We start from the raw sequence: 19234 nt of genomic DNA, 5'->3' as shown, positions 1-19234 counted from the left end.
AATAAAATTATTAAAAAGTTTTTTCAAAGAACTGTATTGTTTTAGCCATAGAAAACTCTTTTAAAATAATAATATTCAGTTTCTTTATATTCATTTGCAAGGAAATGAAAATATTCGACTTCAAACATAAGAGAGGGCTTCCCTAGTCACTCAGTTGGTAAAGAACCTGCCTGTAGTGCAGAAGACCCAGGTTCAATTCCTGGGTTGGGAAGATCCCCTGGAGAAGGAAATGGCAACCCACTCCAGTATTCTTGCCTGAAGAATCTCATGGCCAGAGGAGCCTGGCAGGTGACAGTCCATGGGGTCCCAAGAGTCAGACACAACTTAGCAATAAAACCACCAAAAACAACCTAAGACAGTGTGGTTATAAACATTGTCAGTGCACTCCTAAATTTATCTTCTAATTCTGGTTATAGGGATCATTCAACTTACAGGATAATAGTTCCTATAATAGTATAATAATTCCTGAAATGCCTGTAATAATGTAACAATTAATTCCAGTATAAACAACATGAGGCAACGATTTGTGTTATTTGATTCACTAATGTATCTATGCTGTGTGCTGTGCTATGCTTAGTCACTCAGCCGTGTCCAACTCTTTGAGATCCCATGGACTGCAGCCCACCAGGCTCCTCTGTCCATAGGGATTCTCCAGGCAAGAATACTGGAGTGGGTTGCCATGCCCTCCTCCAGGGGATCTTCCCAACCCAGGGATCAAACCAGGTCTCCCATATTGCAGGTGGATTCTTTAGCATCTGAGCCACCAGGGATGCATCTGTACCACCAAGAAAAGAACCGGAAACAGGGGGAGTCCTCAATAAATACAAGATAAAATAAGAAAATTAAATTTGTAAAGTGAATTTTTGCAATGTTAATATGATTTTCCTTTCACTGTAAGTCCTAAAAATCAAAAGGCATAAGCCATTGAAAATGTTTCCACTAAAAAAAGCTAACATTGAAACAAATGAATCACCACAGACTCAGATGTCAACTAAATCAGTATGACTTTATTTGCAGAACCCTGCTTGTTCTTCCATGTCTCTTTAATAGTTATCCTTTAATATTATAGATAGAAAATACATTTTTTTACTGACCTATCTGTAAACTGAGGAATTTGACAACTATCTCTTTCTCTTAAACATAATTATATTTACAATATCAAAATTGGACATGTGTGAAAATACAATGAGTGATCAAGCATTACATTTGCCTTGTGGATTATTTCTAAGCATACTTCAAATAGCAAAAAATAAAAAAATATGCCTCTTAAGCACAAGTGTGTCTTTTCATTGTTATATTCCCAAGCTTTACCCTAGTTCACTCGGTGGATCAGATGTCCATTAAATATTTCTTTAAAAAAAAACAAAAATCACAAAAAGATGTGATCTACAGCAAACAAACCAATCTATCAGCAAGCCGTTAAATCTTTGTCTGCTGTTCTCCAATTTATTCTGAACCAGCATCTAATAGTGTCAGAACGTTTGTGTTGCTCTTGTTTAGTCACTAAGCTGTGTCTAATACTTCTGCGACTCTGTGAACTATAGCCTGCCAGACTCCTCTGTCCATGGGATTTCCCAGGCAAGAATACTGGAGAGGGTTGCCATTCCCTACTCCGATTCAGACCTCTGGGTACTTCTAATTAAAGAATGAGTCTTCGGCAATGGACTTTTGCTTATCCAGTTTGCCAGAGATGCTGGGATGGTCTATGTTTGCATTGGTAACTATCCTTACAGTGCCTGGCGTTGGCAATATATTCTAGCTTGTGTAACTAAACTTTTTTCTAAATATGAACACCTGCTTTCCCCATCATTGCCCAACACAGAATTGTGAAAACATTTGGTATTTTCAAGGACCACTCTTGGCAATAAATTACTTTAACTGCTAAAATAGCTCAAACTGTCTCCACATTCAGGGAGATATAAAGAACTTAAGATACTAAGTTTAAAACGAAAAGTAAAGTAAATCTATTTTTAAAGGAAATCTAGATTATTAAAAAGTTTTTATATAAGAAGAGCCAGGCAGGTTTTGAAGAATTTTATAAGAAAGAATAAATGGGGCATTACTGTATCAGATACAGAGAAACTTGAATATAAGCTAATACCTAGCATGTCATGTACATACTAGAGGTAATTTTAAGTCTTCATTGAATTTGTTACAATATTGCCTCTTTTTTTATGTTTTGTTTTTTTGGCCACCAGGCATGTGGGATACTAGCTCCCTGACCAGAGATGGAATCCACATCCACTGCATTGGAAGGTGAAGTCTTAACCACTCCCAATAATTTTTAAAATCATACTGTCTGAACTGGCCAAGAATACTTTCTAAATAATAAACATAGGAATCAATATTGCAGGACTTATCTGAAACCAAAATCTGGTAATAGAAAAAAATTTAATAAATAGTTAATAACTGTCCAGTTTCAATGCTGAGCAAATACATTGTTATCTTCAGCTCAGACCTTTGCAAATCTATATTTAAAAGACAGTAAAGTCAGTCAAATTGTTATCATTTTTGTGATGAAAGAATCATGTGACCCTACACTAAACTTTGGTTTACCTTACTGATTCAATGTTACTGGTGAGAAAGAAATATATTTAATAGTTAATCACAGTTTATGTTGGAGTTGCTGTTTTTACTCTAAATCAGAATTGATTTCCTTAAAGAGACACTGTCAAGGATAGGTTGAAATAGTTCTCATGACATGAGTGATCTTTCATATCTTCCTGGCCTACCTTCATAGATTGTAATTTGTTGTTTTGTCTTTTAAATTGGTTAAAGAAGAGACGTGTTTAAATGTTCACATTTCATGGATGGATGGAAGAGACACAAGAAAACCTGTTAGAGTTCACTCTAAGAGGAAACATGGATGCTGCAAGTTATTTTTCGCCACAGTTATGTCACTATTCAAACATAATTGGTGTTACTCTTTTAGCTGAAGTATAAAGAAAACTATACATTTAAAATAATCTGCCCTTGATCTACAAGTTCCCAAATAAGCAGACAAGGTGTTGCAAAAATGTATATGTTTGGGAGTAGCAATGTAAGACTAGAAGTTCCACTCAGAGGTGAGAAGATGCTGAAAATAAGTACTTTAGTCAAAAAAGAGGCTTCAAGAATAACTTTGTGCTTCTTAAGAAATTACTCAGGATTGTTTTTCTTAGCTATGAATTTTAAGTTTAAATTCACAGTGAAGACTGGATTCATTTCTCTCAGTTCACATTTCAAAAAAAAAAAAAAGTGTTGTTTTTGAGTGATTGGGAAAATTTAAAAAGTGGAACAGAGTATAACTTACAAATCAAAAAAATGCACATCCTATCAAAAATTGCTTACTCAAGACAGGTTTTGAACTCAAATTAACAAGTTGGTTAAAAAGCTCATTAGGAGTGAAATTAGTAATAAGAAACAGAAAATATACTTTCTAATCTGTCGCTGTTGTTAAACGATCATTGGCAATTCATTTTTATTCTAGACTATTCAATTTTGGAAACTCTAGTCTTATTCCACATTATTTGATGTATAATCTTGAAAATATTTTATCACATGTATATAATGTATTGAAACTTTGTATTCTGGTGACAGGCCTGAATGAATAATTAGAAATTCTCATAGTAAATTCAAGTAAAACCACTCAATTTAAATGTTTTGAGTAAGCTAGACTTGGTCTGTATATTAATATATTTGATGTTATATAAGAAAATGTTGAGAAAAGTATCGGTTAATTATCATAAAGGAGCATTTTTTTTACAACTCTAGTGTGTGCTTTATTCAATCTTTAATGATTTTCTTGTGAATAATTAGATTTTGTTCATTACTATTTGAGGTATTCACTTCTGAAAAAGACTATTCCACCATCTCTGTACATACATTTACGGGGCTGATTTTTTAAAACCATTAGAAATATTGCCACACAAAGATAGGAAAGCCAGTTAAATATATTATCTATCTCAGAAACTCAGTGATTGAATTAACTTTTGTTCTATATTTACTTTGGCTACCTCAGAAGGCGCTTCTATACACAGTATTAAATTGCATAACTAAAAGCAGTTACAAATCCTTGTATCTTAAAAGTACATCCATATCAAAGATATTACAAATTACAAAGGACTCATGATAAGCAACCTGCATAAATATGCGATTTCATATTTTGATACTTGAGTGAACACATTTAAATTTACTCCTTGATTTGATTTAATCACTTTCCTAAAACGGCTTCTTTTCAAGAACATCATTTGAAATGTTTTAAAGATCATGTATTTAAGTTGTGAGAGTGTTTAATGAAACTATGAAGTAGTGAGTCACTATTTGACACTTAAAAACTAAAATGCATGCTTACTCAATTCTGGTCTTCCCAAGGCTAGATTGTTTTTTAATGGTGCAATATTCTAGAGATAGCTTTTAAAATTAACAAAATGCAAGACTCCAGAAAAGTTAATAAAAAAAAGCTCAGTCCTGATGAGGTTGGCTGATACTCACAGAAATCAGGAAGAAAAAGTCTAACTATAAGCATTCTTTCACAATAAATCTATAATGGAATTTAAATGAAACACACCATTATGAAACAATAATTCTTCTGTAGCAGAGAACTACAATACATTTGAATGTAATGTTAACATATTTATTAATTTAATCAATAAATATGTATTTTATAGATTTAATTTGCTGGAACTGTAGCATGGTAGTTTCTTTATTAGCTATTGAAACAAATTTGTTATGCCTTTGGTGCTTTTAAAGTCATCCACATCTGAGAAAATTAGGGTTTATGCAGTAATACAAATGCTCCTAAAATATAAGTTAATATAGGTTACATTGAGGAAAACTACCATTTGTAACTCTAAACTTAAAAAATTAAAAATGTGAGAAATTATAAATTGTAAGAAATAACAGTGAATATGGAAGAAAGATTCTATAAGATTCCTAATTATTAGATTGCATGTCATATTTTCACATCTGAATTTATGCTTTCTTGGTTAAAAATAAACAATTAAAATTTAACACAATTATTTATGTTAAGATAAAATAAAATCTACTCAGCTCACTGAAAGTATATTAGTTATATCTTTTAATCTTTGGGGGAAAAGAAACTGGTTAGAAAATTATCACTGTGTTTATTTCAATTAGAGCATCTAATAGTTATTCATGATTTGCTACTTTGAATATGAAATTGAGAAATATCCCAGAACTGTTTGCATGAATACTTTATTTCAAACATAAATATAGAAGAGCTAATTCATAGCTTATGAAATAGTTATCTATGGAAACTTTGTAACTGGATAGGTCTGCAAATAAGTAATTGGATATAAATATTCTTAATAACCCATCAAATATCCTTGAAATGATAGCGATAAAAGCTTTAAAATGTTATTGATGAGGATATTTGATGACCAGTATAAAATGCTTAGAGTGGCTATTTGATATTGCTAAGAAAAAAAAAGCTAGATCAGAACTTCTAGATATATTTTCAGTAAAAAGGCCATTAGTGTTCATGATTAAATTTCATCTTTAGAGAATCTTTTACTCTTATAGAATGGAATAAACATCTTTACACCATCCTTTTCTTTTAAGAGTCAAGACCATCCATTAGCAATCAATGATATTAAGCACATTTCTTTTTTCTTTTGCTCTTCTTTAGAACTCATGAATTGTAAACATTAAAATCATAAAACTAAATAACAGCACATGCAACTCTGGTCAGAGTTACACTACTAAATGTCTAAATGAAATTTTCCAAGTAATTGCTAAATTAAAACACCAACAATGCTAGATGTCACCTAATTACTTCTGGTAAGCTGAATATGAGTTGATAAATGATAGAAATTACCGGTATGATTTTCTCAAGTTTATTCACTATGAAAGTTGTTATATGAATATATTTTGATCTTGCTTTCAAATAATCTGAGAGAAATCAACAAGTTAATAATATAAACTTGCTAAGAAATCAGACTTTCACTAAATGACAGTGAAAAGCCAGTCAAGAACAACTATTTTTGTAAAAGTGACTCTTCTCCCAAGACAGACAGGATTAAAGTCGTAAAAACTAATGTGTCTTAAGGAGTAAGCTTTTCTCTTTCTAAGCTATATGATATCAAAATAAAAGAAACATTATGTAAACTCATTAGACACCATAAAAACAAACCAAGAATATTTGGTACTATATATATATATATATTTTAAAGTTGAGTCAACATTACTTCTTTCATGGAGAGTTTTATCAGAAAACAAACCAAAAAAAAATCAAATGCAAATGATACCTTTTGAAAAATATATATTGTCTCCACAACATTTATCTTTTTAAAGCATCCTTATTTAGGGTCATTTTTTTTCTACAATAACACTCTGGTGTTTTTAACTATGTGAGAGATAAGGAGTGTAAAGAGTAGACAGAAATCTTACTAGGATCCCATTAGTGAGGCGGAACTAAAAATAAAACTGAGGAAGGAATCTCAGATCCATCTCTCTCTACTTTCACAATAACCCACTACTAGAGGTAAAAAGAAAAATGCTAGAAGACCTCATTAATCATAAGTCATAGTCATAATATACAGATACCTTTGGGATATTTTTTAATAAAAGATGTTTGTTCAAAAGTTGACACAGATAATCTTTACATTACTCTTTGTGTCTGAACTTTGAGCTTCTGATACTAATACTCAATTTTCTAAATGATTTAAATTTTAGACACCTACTCTGGTCAGTAATTACTCATTTGGGAGCTAATATGAAAAAGATCAAAGTAACAAGTAACATAGGAAACGGAAGCATAGGTTGATAAGAAAGCATCAAAGTTTTGAAGTTCTATCAGTTGACTCTTTGCACTTGTAGAGAGAAAAACACAAAGGCACTATCTTGAAAAGAAAGTCTCTTTTATTTAAAGAACACACAAACCTAGCAGTAAGGCTAATTTCATGCATGCATGTATGTGTATGACAGACACAATCACGCACAGACACTCTTAGAATCCCAATGGTTTCATCCTTCTTAGGTTTGATTTACTTCACTATCATATACCAATCTTTCAGCATGATTAAAATCAAAATGTATTATACTTTATAAAACTGTACATTTCCATTACAATGTTGAGTTTATTAAGAGAAAATAGCTCATGAGAAACTGAAATGACATATTATCTGATTAAATGATAAGTGAAATCTATCATATGGTATCATGCTTATTTTATTTTAAAATACTATTAGAGCAATGTAATTTAAAATCAATGCCTCCACACTCACCCAAAAGTGGACATACATATGTAATATAATATATAATAATGTCATGTTCACTACAATAGAACTCTAGAAGATAAAATGCAAAAGAACTAAGAAAGTGGAATTCATCGATGAATTACTTTTTCCAGTGGAGTAAAAACTACCTCTTGCATCAAACTAAGAAAAGCACTATAACTTTGCAATTTTATGACCCAAAGTTGCAATTATCTTTCATATGTCTTCAATATGTTATCAGTGAGCCTTACAAGCAGAAAATTATTGATCAGAGATCTACATCAATAAATGTAAGCACTTAAAATATTTCCAGAGAAAAATCTTAAAGTATATGATTTCTTAGAGAAGAAAAACTGTTAGAAATAAATGGAACAGTTTTAGGATTGTACCTTATTAATATTTCTTTTTGCTTCACTGTGTGGGGACTCCAGACTCCTTAAACATATTAGCATAACATAACAAAACAATATCAATAATAATAACAGAAGTTCTTCAAATTGAGTTTTAGCATTTTAATTGAGATTTTTTTTTGGGGGGGGGGATGGTTGTTAAATCTGAGAGTGGAAGAAATCTATTGGCTGGTAACATTATACATCTACAAAACTTGGAATTTTAAAAGTCTTATTTATGGGAGATTTTTCATAATGGAAAAAATTGTTTATATTGTATTTTTCGGTTTCCCACTGGTCTCCTAAGCTCAAAGATTTCTATACTGGGGTCAAACATATCTTACCTTAGGGCAAGCTCTTTTCTCACCGTATTTGACAACACAACCCATATCTACTCTAATTTTTTTTTTAATTAAGAAAATTACATGAAAATACCCCCCAATAAATTTCCCTCAAGTAGTCAGAATTAAATTGCTGTTTGAAGATGCCCTGAATAGTTCTCCAGCTGTCCTTTATGTATTCAGGTCTGTGACCTTAACAAGAAGCAGTTTTAAGGCATTTCTGCAACTACTTCCTTACTTCCTTCATTTGGGTTCTACATTCCTTCTTCTGATGTCTACCCTCTCCATTTGTTCCTCTCACCTTGGCCCAGTTTATGATTTCTGTAACATTGTTAGATATTTAAGTAAATGTACCTTGAACACTCAAATGAATGAATGTTAAACATTGAAATGGATTTAAACGGCTCATGAATACAAATATTACGAAGTTATGCATCATAGCAGACCCATTTGAAAATACATATAACCCATCGCTTCAAACAGGGGAAAAAATTGTCACGGGAGGGGTCAAACACAGGTTATCTCATTGTCAATAAAATATAGACATTCAGTTCTTACCTGCTTAACTGCATGATGATAAATCTAAATGGCACGCAAAAGAAAAAAAGTCCCCCAAATCTGATCATCTGTCTTCGAAGCGGCTGTGACAGTTTTAGACACTGGTGCTTTCTTCTTTGCTTATATTTGACTGGCTAGACTATTTGTAAGCAATAGTAGGGTTATTTCGCAACCCCAGTCACCTCTACGCCTTTTCAAGCCTCGGGTGGTCATTTCACACAGCTGGAAACATGCATCTTATCCTCGGAGGTAGCAGCCTCCCCAGCGTTTCCTAGTCGGATTCCCGTCCAAGGGAGGTCTCTGCCTCAAAGGGCTGCTCACGTTCCTGACCTGGTGCAAAGGAGAAGGCTCTCTGGGCTCAACTCCTGGGGACTAGGACAACAGCCATCGGAGACTTCAACTCTCAGCCACCGTTCGGCTGCAGATCCAGCTTCTCTAGCGGCCGGGAAGCACCACCCCCTCTCGGGTGGACGCCGGAGGCGAGCGCGCCCAGCCTGGACCCTCCTACCTCGCGCCCCACCTCCAGGAAAGGGGGACAGAAACAGAAAATCCTAACTCTCAAGTGGGGGTAATAGAAGCTGAAAGACTCCCAATCCCTACGGTTTGCTTTACACTTCCATTCCAACCTCTGGCTCCAAGTTGACATCCAACTCCTTTCCTCCACCCCTCCCGCCCGCTAGATCCCTGCGAGTTGTTGAAGCAGGAGAGGGTGTGACGGTCAGCTACACTTTCCCACAGAGCCCAAGAAGTCAGCTAGCTCTTCTAAACCCAGCTAAGCGGACAGATGCAGACGGCGACTTTTTTTTTTTTTTTTTGAGGCAGTCATGCTGGAGAGCCGTCAAGTCTTAATCTTAGTCACAGCTCATCAAAAATAATAATAAAAAATAAATAGAAACGCAGATGGGAGCGGATGAGGAATTCTCATACCAAATCTGGCCTCTCTCACAGAAAAGCGGTTTTGCTCAAAACCGGCGGGAGGAAGGCTGGCAATGGAGCGGGAAGTAAGGAAGCACCCCTAGCGCGCTCCCGGCTCCGGGGCTGCGATGCCCACGACGGGCGCACGTTCGCCGCAGGGGCCGAGAGCCAAGGCTGTGCCTGCGGGGCGGGCGGGGCGCAGGGTACCGTCTCCACCCGGGCGAGTCGTCCCCACTCCCGGCGCCCAGCCCGGGCAGCCTGGTCCACCCAGCCCCGTGTCCTCCGCGCCCCCGGAGCCCAGGTAGTTTAGGCGTTGCCACCAGCTGCGGAGAAACCTCCAGGCGAGTCGCCTGTTGCTACCCCACCCGGCGAAAGCGCCTTTGGCGGTACGAGCCTGCTAGACGCACACCTCCCCTCCACCAACTTGAGTTTCAGGTTAGGATACAGGAAAACGCACTTACCTAAGTACCTTACGTCTGTGCCTTACTGGGGTAGACTACGTTAAGAAGCAAAGATCTGACTGCACTGAAAGTTGGATTTTTTTTTTTTTTTCCTTCCCTCCCTCCACTCCTGCGCAACAGCAGCAGTCCGCCAAAGAGGATGTTTGAATTGGTGAATTATGCTAAGACCTCGTTTCTTCAGCTGAAATCTCGGACGCTGATGGCACTTGTCTGGCAGAACGACCAGGCTGGGAAGGAGACCAGGTAGAAACTAGTGACGGGTGAGGGGCGCCAAGCGGTGCGGACCACAGGCAGCCCAGTTTTCTCGCTGGGAGCCAGGGGGGGAAAGCCCTTGAATCCCGAGACTGGGGGATGGGGTGTCGCTGCAGCTGGAGTACTTTTCTGTCTGGAAGCTAAAAGGGCTCTTGAATTAAAAAAAAAAAAAAAAATATATAGGTTGTCGAGTCAGTCATCAATGACGACAGAAATAGTTCTTTCTGAGAATTTTTTTTTAAAGAAGAAAGAAAAGAAAGAAGGGGGGGGGGAAGGGCTTGAACAATAGGTTTTCACCTCTATCCATCAGAAATATAGAAACCAGCAACTTGTTTTTACTGGGGGCGGGGGATTCGCAGAGGGGGAAAAAAATCTCTATGCATTAGGGATGACTGATGATACATTCATGTTTGGCATTAAATAAATACTGTGTCCTTGTCAATGTGTGAAGTAAAAGCTGAGATTTAAATGTTTCTCAACACAGCTATACTTAAAAGGGAAGTGGTAATCTTAACTGTCAGTTTAGCCCATAAAATTGCTCATAAAAGTGAAAAAAAAATAAAACACTGACATATTAACATCCTTATTAAAAATGAGTCTAGGGGTTGAACAAGTGTGAAGAGTGAGGCAATTAATTTTTTCCTATAAAGCCTGTCCCTGAATTTCAGTGATTACAACCAATATAATCAGTACTTGCTTCTGATAGTTCTCTTCCTCTGAAATGAGCACTCTGTGTCCAATTAACTGTTCACAGGCTAAATTCACAAAATTGAAAATGTACTCCCAAGTGTGATGCCCGATTTTAAATACAACACCCAAAATAATGTGTTCATGTGTGATTTGGGATGTTGTTAAAAAAAAAAAAAAAAATGGTGCACTCAAAACTCACACTCCTCTTGTTACCATACAGTGGATTTTAGTGCTTGATATCCTGAACCCACAAAAATACACTTTAGGAAAGTCCTCCCTAGTCATGTAATTGCTTACAATGAGCAAATAGTGACCTGAACAACCTTCTAAAGATCAGGAACTAGTGAACTTTCTCAGACCCTGCGATTGTCAGCAGGTCTGTTTTAAGCTCACTCTTAGACAAACGTATAAAATTTGATCTTTCAAATGGCACAAGAATATATGCCAAGAAGCATTGCGGGGTGCGGTGGGGGGGTGCGGCTGGGGGGTGGAGGGAGGGATGGTTAATGTTTCCTATAACCTGAACATAAATGAGTGCAGAAATAAAGAATGTAAAAAGGGATGGGGTGATTCATTACATGGGCTGTATCGTAGTAGCACAATTGCAAGTAACATACTAATTAATCAACAGGGTCACATAGATCTTTGGGTTCTGAAAGTGACAAAAATGTAAGACATGAGACATTTTTTAAACACACAGGTTTATCAAAAATAACACTAGCAGTAAGTTTCTAATCACATATGAAGAGAAGAACTTACCAGTGGAAATTTCAGGAAGCAAGAAGACTGTGAGAAAAATACATCCAGAATTCCAACAGATATTCCATGATCTTCCAAAGCAAGGTAGAGTGATGAGCTTCAGGCTGGTGGAACTTTGAAATAATCAGCAGTTCCTGGTGGCATGTAACCAAGTAAAAACCAGTTACACGGAAAGCCAGGAAGCCCCAAGGAAGGGAGGCAAAATGTGAAAGAGGTGCCTTTTATTGGGGGTGGGGGAGTGAGAAGAGGGAGGGGGGAGGCTTATTTGTGGTGATCCTTAGGCAGGCAAAGTGAAAATTTACGGACTGTACAGCCCCAGACCGTGCGGGAAAATAGAAGCTGTGTAACCCCAGAGACCAGAAGGTGGACTACAGATAAATCTGCGAAGAGAAGTAAAAAGATGTGTTGAAGACAGCGAGATAAAGAGAGAACTAGTGAGCGAAGCTGTAGTCATCCTGATAGATAGGGCAGCAAGAGAGATTTAGTCTGCTCGGGAGGATCCAATGAGAATTCAAGAGGGCACCGCTTCGGAAATCCTGCTCAGATCTTCCCTCTCTCAGTTCTTTAAGAGTTACCTGTGCTGGGAACATTATTATTAGGATTAACAGTATTCCATCAGTGCATTCCACTAGGATCTCCCTTTCTTTCCCTCGCAGCAACGGAGGGAGGCGTAGTAAGGAAGCCCAACTCCACCGAGCCCCCCAGATAAACCCCTGTGTTCACTTTAGGATGGCCGGATTCTCGAGGATTGGCCTGGGGGGCTGAAGATGCGGAGGAGGCCGGGTCTCCCGGGCGCTTCCGGGGGCGCAGGGCTGGGAGGCGTAGGCAGGGGACCCGGGAACCGCGGCTGGAAGCGGCGGCGGCGGCGGCAGGAGCCCTCCCAGGTCCTGCTTCCTCGGGCGAATCCTGCTTCCCCGGGACTCCAGGCAATGGACTTCCATCGGGAACCTCAGCTCCAAATGCCTCACTTTAGCAGCTAGAGCTTTTGAGGTTCTGAGAATCGTCCCTGTCCCTGGGGGGAGAGGGTGGCAGGCTGCGAGTCTCCCGCGCCCCCTCTGATTCCTGCACTGTTAACGGAGGGAGAGTGAGTCAGAAATGGCTTTGCTGCCGAATGCATTATCTGGCCATGTTCATAGCCCTGTACCGCACAAACGATCGCCTGATCGATCCGGTAAGACAAGCTTGACTCTTCCCCTTTCCTCTACCGCCCCATCGCTTCTCTAAACCCAAACCCCGAACCCAAATCCCAGCTTCTCTCTCTCTCTCTCTCTCTCTTTCAGGAACTTCCCTTTTCTATTTGCCTCCTACTTCCCCCAGGGAATTGCTTGTGCGACCGAGGGGCTGGTGATTCTCTTTGCAAATGATTTAGATTTTGGCAGTGAAATGCACCCCCGTGCCACCCGCACCCCTTCAGACACACACACCCTCCTTAGAGAGGTTCCCTCCGTGCCCCCAGGGATTCACTCTCAGCGCTAGGGTCTGGGTAAAGAGCGCCGTGGGAGTCTTTTGCCCTCTTATCTTCCGCCGGACCCCGAAGCTTAAGCATTATTCGCCTCTCTTTTCTTTCTTTTCTTTTTTCTTTTTTTTTAGAAATAAGAGGGAAAGGTAGAGTGGAAATTGATTTCTTGCAGAGACTGAGGCGCCAAATGAAAGAGGGAATAAACATTTGCCCTGGATAAAAATGTTCTTGGTAAGTAATCTTATTTTCTGCGGTTGAAAAGGAAACGCATTGCTTCTCACTGCCCCATCCCCCACTCCATTCATTTATTTGCTCTCTGTATGTAAATCACGAGCCGGGTCAGTGGAATTTTTCTTTTCCTTCTTCCTAGGAGAGTCGGAGCTTGTAAGGATGAATTTGAAGAAAGAGGGCTTGAAGAAGGCAGTGTGAAGGCTTTAAGGTCCTAAATTTCCTGCATTCAAAGTAGAAACTCAGATAAAGCTGATGCCTGCTTGCTTGCTAAATGACTAGTTAAATATCTCCCTGATTTCTTACTGAAATTTTCCTTTCTGAAAATAAAGAAAATAGTTTGGGGTCTGTGTCTATGCTTTTCATATAGCTTGACCATGTTCTAAAATATAATATTTTCTCAGTTTCAGAAATAATGTGAATCGCCCCCCCTTTTTTGGGGGGGGCAGGAAAGATGAAGTCATAGAAACGTTATACAAATGTGTGCACCTTCCTTCCAATTCTTGCACCGGATATAAACTTATAAGGTCCAGAATAGGCTTTTGCATGTCCTGGTGATACCTGTGAATTCATCCAGTCCTCTGGCTTTCCTGAGTCTACAGCACCCCCAGCCTGCAGAGACTTCTGCCTGGAGAATGGGTAGGTGGAGGAATGGGAGGAGCCAAAGGTTGATTGTGTTGACATCATGTGTCACTTGGTGCTCAGAATCACAAAGCTTGCAAATTGTATGAACTGGGTTTTGCTACTGACCACTTCAGAGGTGAATACTTAAAGGAGACCTGCTCTAAAGGAAATTGTTGCAATTTTGAGTTCAAGAACATGATTTATGGTGAACTACTCATATTCACTTTTTCCTCCATTGTTATCATTCTTTCCACTGTAAACTCCTTATCCTCAGTTTTAATGATAATGGATTATTTAACTGTCACAAAATGTAGTCCTGATACAAACAGACTGCCCTTAACCTCATCTGAAATAACTCATCTGAAAAATTCCATGGATGAGAAAGTAAAAATAGACTTTATTTCTGATCATCAATTTTCTAGAACTTGCTAGGGTAAAATCCCAGAACCAAGTAGGTGTGCACATGTGCAAATCCGTAGCTATCATTACTATCAAAATAGGTAAGGAAAAAATTTTTTTCACAAAGGACATGTTTGTATAACTCTTTTTCTTTCTCTCCTCAGGCTGTATTTCATTACTAATGATGTCCTAAAGCAGAAGGTTTCCTTCAGTCATCTCATTTTACCAGAAGGATGATTTCTGTGCGTGTCCCTATGTTTTTAGACACATGTGGCAAGGGAGATTGGAGGTCCCCCCAAGGAGGATGACTTATTACAAACACAAACCTAGCAGTTGTGGTTTGAAAGAACATACTTTTTATATAAAAATTGCAATATGCCGTTCAAACCTATTTAAGTTGTTATTCAAGGAAATAGAATTATTTATTGAGAACCCAACTTAGAATAGTAATATTAACATTTTTAGCACATGTGTGAAATAAATGTGAGGTTGATATTTTTTTAAATATTTAGAGAAAAAAATAGGACAGGATGAAAAAATACTGTGACCCATGGTTCCTTAACTTTTAAAGAGTTTACAGCACTTAGACATCAATAAATAATGTGAGTATTTTAACATTATATTAGATGATATGATTATATTTGATCAACCCCCAAATAGAGCTGTCACCTAACTGGTTTTTACCTAAGTGCAAGAAAGTTTGAGCCTAGACCTTACTCAGAAGTTATGCATTTTATTTTTATGTTGACCTTGTCTTTTCCTGGGTAATCTTCATGTACATCTGCAGTTGGTATTTTGGCCAGTTTTTGTTACTGGTAATGTTTTGCCTGTTATTCTGGCTCCATCTTTTTTAAGAATATGAGTATTACCTAATATATTTCTTATGTATTAATCCACTAAAATTGCTAACACAAAGCAACATTCAAGACATGTTGAATTAGAGAAATTATGAAGCAATTTGCTTGTGAAGAAAAGTGTCAATATACTTCAGATTATTTTAACCTGAAATAAATGTGTAACAAAAATGGGTTATAATGAGATAAGTACAGTCACACTGTTCCTTGTATACATACGTAACACTCACATTTATACATATATAGTTGCCCTCGTTACAATGTTTAAATTTATTCATTTTAGTCTTATGCTTATTTTGATTTCAGAGTTTTCTCTTTGAAAGTGTCTAAAACTTCTTCAATTACTAAGTGTGAAAGCATCTTCATGTCTTATTTCATGAGATTGTAATGGAGCAGGACCCTAGGAGGCTTTCCCAGAACAGACCCACACACATGTCCTCCACCTGCCTTTGTAGAAAAACTTTAGTCAAGGAATAAAGTTCATCAGAGAAGTGAGAAGATGCAGAAAGAAAGAGAAACAGTCAAGCATGACAAACTAATACTTTAGCCATTAAACAAAGTCAAGGACCTTAGTTCCTCCTCAAAGGCTATAGATAATATTCTGAACTATATCTTTTGAGCTGTTTTACAGATACTGAAACCCCCACCAGGTGGAAGTAGTTACTGTTGTCTGCCCATAGGCAGGGAGACCTCCAGACAGGTTGGAACCAGAAGGCTGATGATATTGACTCCCAATCACCTATCAACCAAGCGGAAGAATGAACACAAGCTCATCGTGCCCTGCTCCTTGAGTACTTAAATAAGACTACTAACTATTCTCTCCATGGTAGGACACATCGTCTCCTCTGTGGCATTAGCCCTCTGTGGCCCTCTGTGTTGGCAAAAGAAATAAAGCTATTTCTATTTCACCAAAAACTCTGTCTGATTTACTCCAGCACCATTGTGCAAAGGCCAAATTTCAGAAACAAGGTCAATATGCTGCTAAATGAACTGACCAGTATATTCACATCTCAGAAAAAGTGTATTGGAACTTGAAGGAGTATTAAAGATAGCTTAGTCACTTTCATTATGATGAAAAAAATGAGAACCAGAGAAATTAAGTCATTAGTGTAATGATACACTAGCTACTAATCCAGAGAATTTTATAGTTTTCCTAACTTCTTAGCAGTATTATTCTGAATCAATTAAATTCTATTGACATTGAAGTTGCTCAGTCGTGTCCAACTGTTTGCGACCCCATGGACAGTAGCCTACCAGGCTCCTCCGTCCATGGAATTTTCCAGGCAAGAGTACTGGAGTGGGTTGCCATTTCCTTCTCCAGGAGCTCTTCCTGACCCAGGGATCGAATCCGGGTCTCCCACATTGTAGGCAAACGCGTGCTAAACAAGTAGTGTTTTTGAAATTGGGCTAAACAATAAATGAAAGAGAGAAAAAGTAGTGTAAAGATGAATGTATTGCAGTCTTCTCCAAGTTTATTTTGTTGCTAACACTCTAGATTTTTTTTTCTTTTTCTGCTGTGTTTTATCCTCCCCTTTTCCTTCCATCCCTGTCCTCAAAGATTGGGGAATATTTCATGACATAATTTTACTTCCTCAGGAAAGATTCTCAGTGTTCTGTTTGTATGTGCATTGGGTTGTTCACTAGGCTATGTTCAACTACACAATACAACCTTAAAATATAGATAATTTCAATCACCTGCAACATCATTTTCCATCATGTCACTTCTATTTTCTACATTTTAAATTTCCTGCCAATATAAAAAGTGGGATTGTATGAATAAGAAAGCCAGGATCTCAAAATAAGCTATTTAAATAGACCCTGACTTACCTCAGAAATAAAAAACCCCACACATGCAGACACTATGAAATAAATGCAGAAGTTAAGACTGTGCATTGTGATGAAGACATTAGGTGGAAAAAAAAAATTATTAGGAGAAAAGCTGCAAGACTATAGCCATTTAGAGGGTGTTCAGTTTTCTGCAGTGGCTGAAGCCATATCAATCTTCTTCATTCTTTCATATATGTCAATATTTGAGTATTACACATAAGCTGTAAGTTTTGGTAATGACAGACATAAAAGACAAGCATTAACATGAAAATCCATGGGAGTTGTTATTACTTCAGAAGAGATATCATTCCTGGATTAAACAAGACATAATAGAACCAAATTTAAACATTATGATGTGCTCTCTAGAATAAAGTTAAAATTTTACACTAACTTAGAATATTCCAAATGATGAGACACATATTAAGAAGAATTTGCATTGGCTATTTTATGTCTCAAATCTTGAAAAAATCTACACTAATTCAAAAACCTATGTGCTGACAAATAAAAATGTGCAATTGTTAAAGGAAAACATAAGTTCATAGAATTCTTTTGAAAGCCTTCTATAGACCTCTTTACATAAATTATCTCAATGTCAAGCTGTGTAATTTTGTTATAAACATTCCATATATGATGTAATAGTCTCAAAGAGCTTAATTAATTTGGCAAACTAGAAGAGACAGAAGTGAAAGTCAGGGGGACACACAGTTTTGAGCCATTAGCCTGCTGCGGTCCCCTTTGCCTGACAAAGTAGTAAAGCCATCCTTTTCTCCTTAAAAAAAAAAAAAATTAAGTCAATTTTTATGACTTCATAGTCTCATTCGATTTCCATTGTACTTTTCAATCATATATATAATACTGGGATATAGAAGCACTCTGGGAAGATTTGTGAAGTAGTGTTTGTATTGTTGTATGTGTTTTTGTGTGATTGATAATGTCTTCACATGCACATAATGGAATTCAGAGTCTAACGTGTTTCAATCACACACTGCCTACCATCAGTTCCATGAAGAGGAAACGGTTATTGTATTTTTCCATTATTTATTCTTAACTCACTTACTTTGTATCTCTGCTAACTAGTATAGGATCCTCAACAGAAAAGTAGCTAAGTAGTTAGTAGATGAATTTAAGTACTTCACCAAACTTTCCCTCTTTAACATTCATATAAAGGCTTACTATATTTAAATTTTATCCAACATTTAGAAATATTGTTACCAAATGACAACACTCTTCAAAATATTTTCAGGATATTCAACATATATTAGGCCTAGTAAACCATGCTGACAATGATGACTCTTGGCTTTCACATGGCACTTTGTGTTTTGAAAGATACTTTATTAACCACCATACTAATTTAATCCTCTCACCATGCTGTGAATTAAAACATTTTGTTTATTTGAAGATGAGGAAAATGAAATTTGAGAAAATTGAAACATCATTATTAATTAATAAAAGAAATACTTGAGTTATTTTTAAACCATATTGCATTTTCTAATTTGCTGGAGAAAATAAATATAATAATACATCAAGATATATGTTAATTGTTTAATCAATTATTTATCTAAGTGTAGATACTACCTTTTGCAAGTTTAACATGCTTATGGAAGAAAGAAATATTTCTGATGTTATGAGCTGCATTACAAAGCTATCAGTTTATATAACATTTTGTTAAAATTTTGAAATTAACCAAAATAATTAATAATGACAATCACTAAATTCTTTGTACTATCAAAATTTATTCAAGAGTGTAGTGATCAAAGTATCTTCATTGACATAGTGATCCTATGGATTAATCAATGTCAAGTAACACATATAAACTTGCATAATTTTTGAAGTCATTTATAAGAATACCAATTTTGAAAACAATCAAGGAAATAATCACATACAACTTTCTTATAATCCTTCCTTGTATCTGGATTTCAGCAGCTATTCAGTATGCCAAAAATAATAGCCACTCCTATGAATGTTCACATTCTAATTTCTAGAATGCGCAACTAAGTTATTTAATATGGTCAAAAGAAACTGCCAGTTTCAAAAGGTTAAGGGCCTTGAGAAGCAGAGAGAAACCTAGATGAGCTGGGTCTGCCTAATGTAACCACAAGCATCTTTACAAGAGAAAGACAGAAGGATGGAGCCAGAGAAAGAGATGTGACCCAGAAGCAGATGGAATGACAGGGGATTATCATAGCTAAGGAAATCAGGCAGAGTACCCTCTAGAAGCTGGAAAAGGGGAAGACACAGACTCCTCCCTAGACCTTTCAGAG

General features: G+C 36.9%; 1 protein-coding gene and 1 long non-coding RNA gene across 5 annotated transcripts in view; one reads left to right on the top strand and one right to left on the bottom strand.

The window, feature by feature from the left end:
- BRINP3 (BMP/retinoic acid inducible neural specific 3) overlaps window positions 1-11659 on the bottom strand; it is a 488562-nt gene extending 476903 nt beyond the window's left edge. The window contains exon 1 of one of the 3 annotated variants that reach the window (XM_005216773.5): window positions 11583-11659. The gene's annotated coding sequence lies outside the window, so the exon portion shown is untranslated. 3 annotated transcript variants of the gene reach the window in all.
- Window positions 11660-12664: 1005 nt separating this feature from the next.
- On the top strand, window positions 12665-16056 carry LOC100848959 (uncharacterized). Of its 2 annotated transcripts, none has more exons than XR_811837.4 (5): window positions 12665-12753; window positions 13173-13272; window positions 13412-13480; window positions 13674-13908; window positions 14457-16056. It is a non-coding gene; the product is annotated as an uncharacterized lncRNA (long non-coding RNA). The 2 variants fall into 2 exon arrangements; XR_009490823.1 differs by having other exon boundaries at window positions 13674-14534; window positions 15827-16056.
- Window positions 16057-19234: the final 3178 nt, after the last annotated feature.

Source organism: Bos taurus, chromosome 16 (genome assembly GCF_002263795.3).
Source record: "Bos taurus isolate L1 Dominette 01449 registration number 42190680 breed Hereford chromosome 16, ARS-UCD2.0, whole genome shotgun sequence".
Taxonomy (NCBI): domain Eukaryota; kingdom Metazoa; phylum Chordata; class Mammalia; order Artiodactyla; family Bovidae; genus Bos; species Bos taurus.
This window is presented reverse-complemented; position numbering and strand designations above follow the sequence as displayed.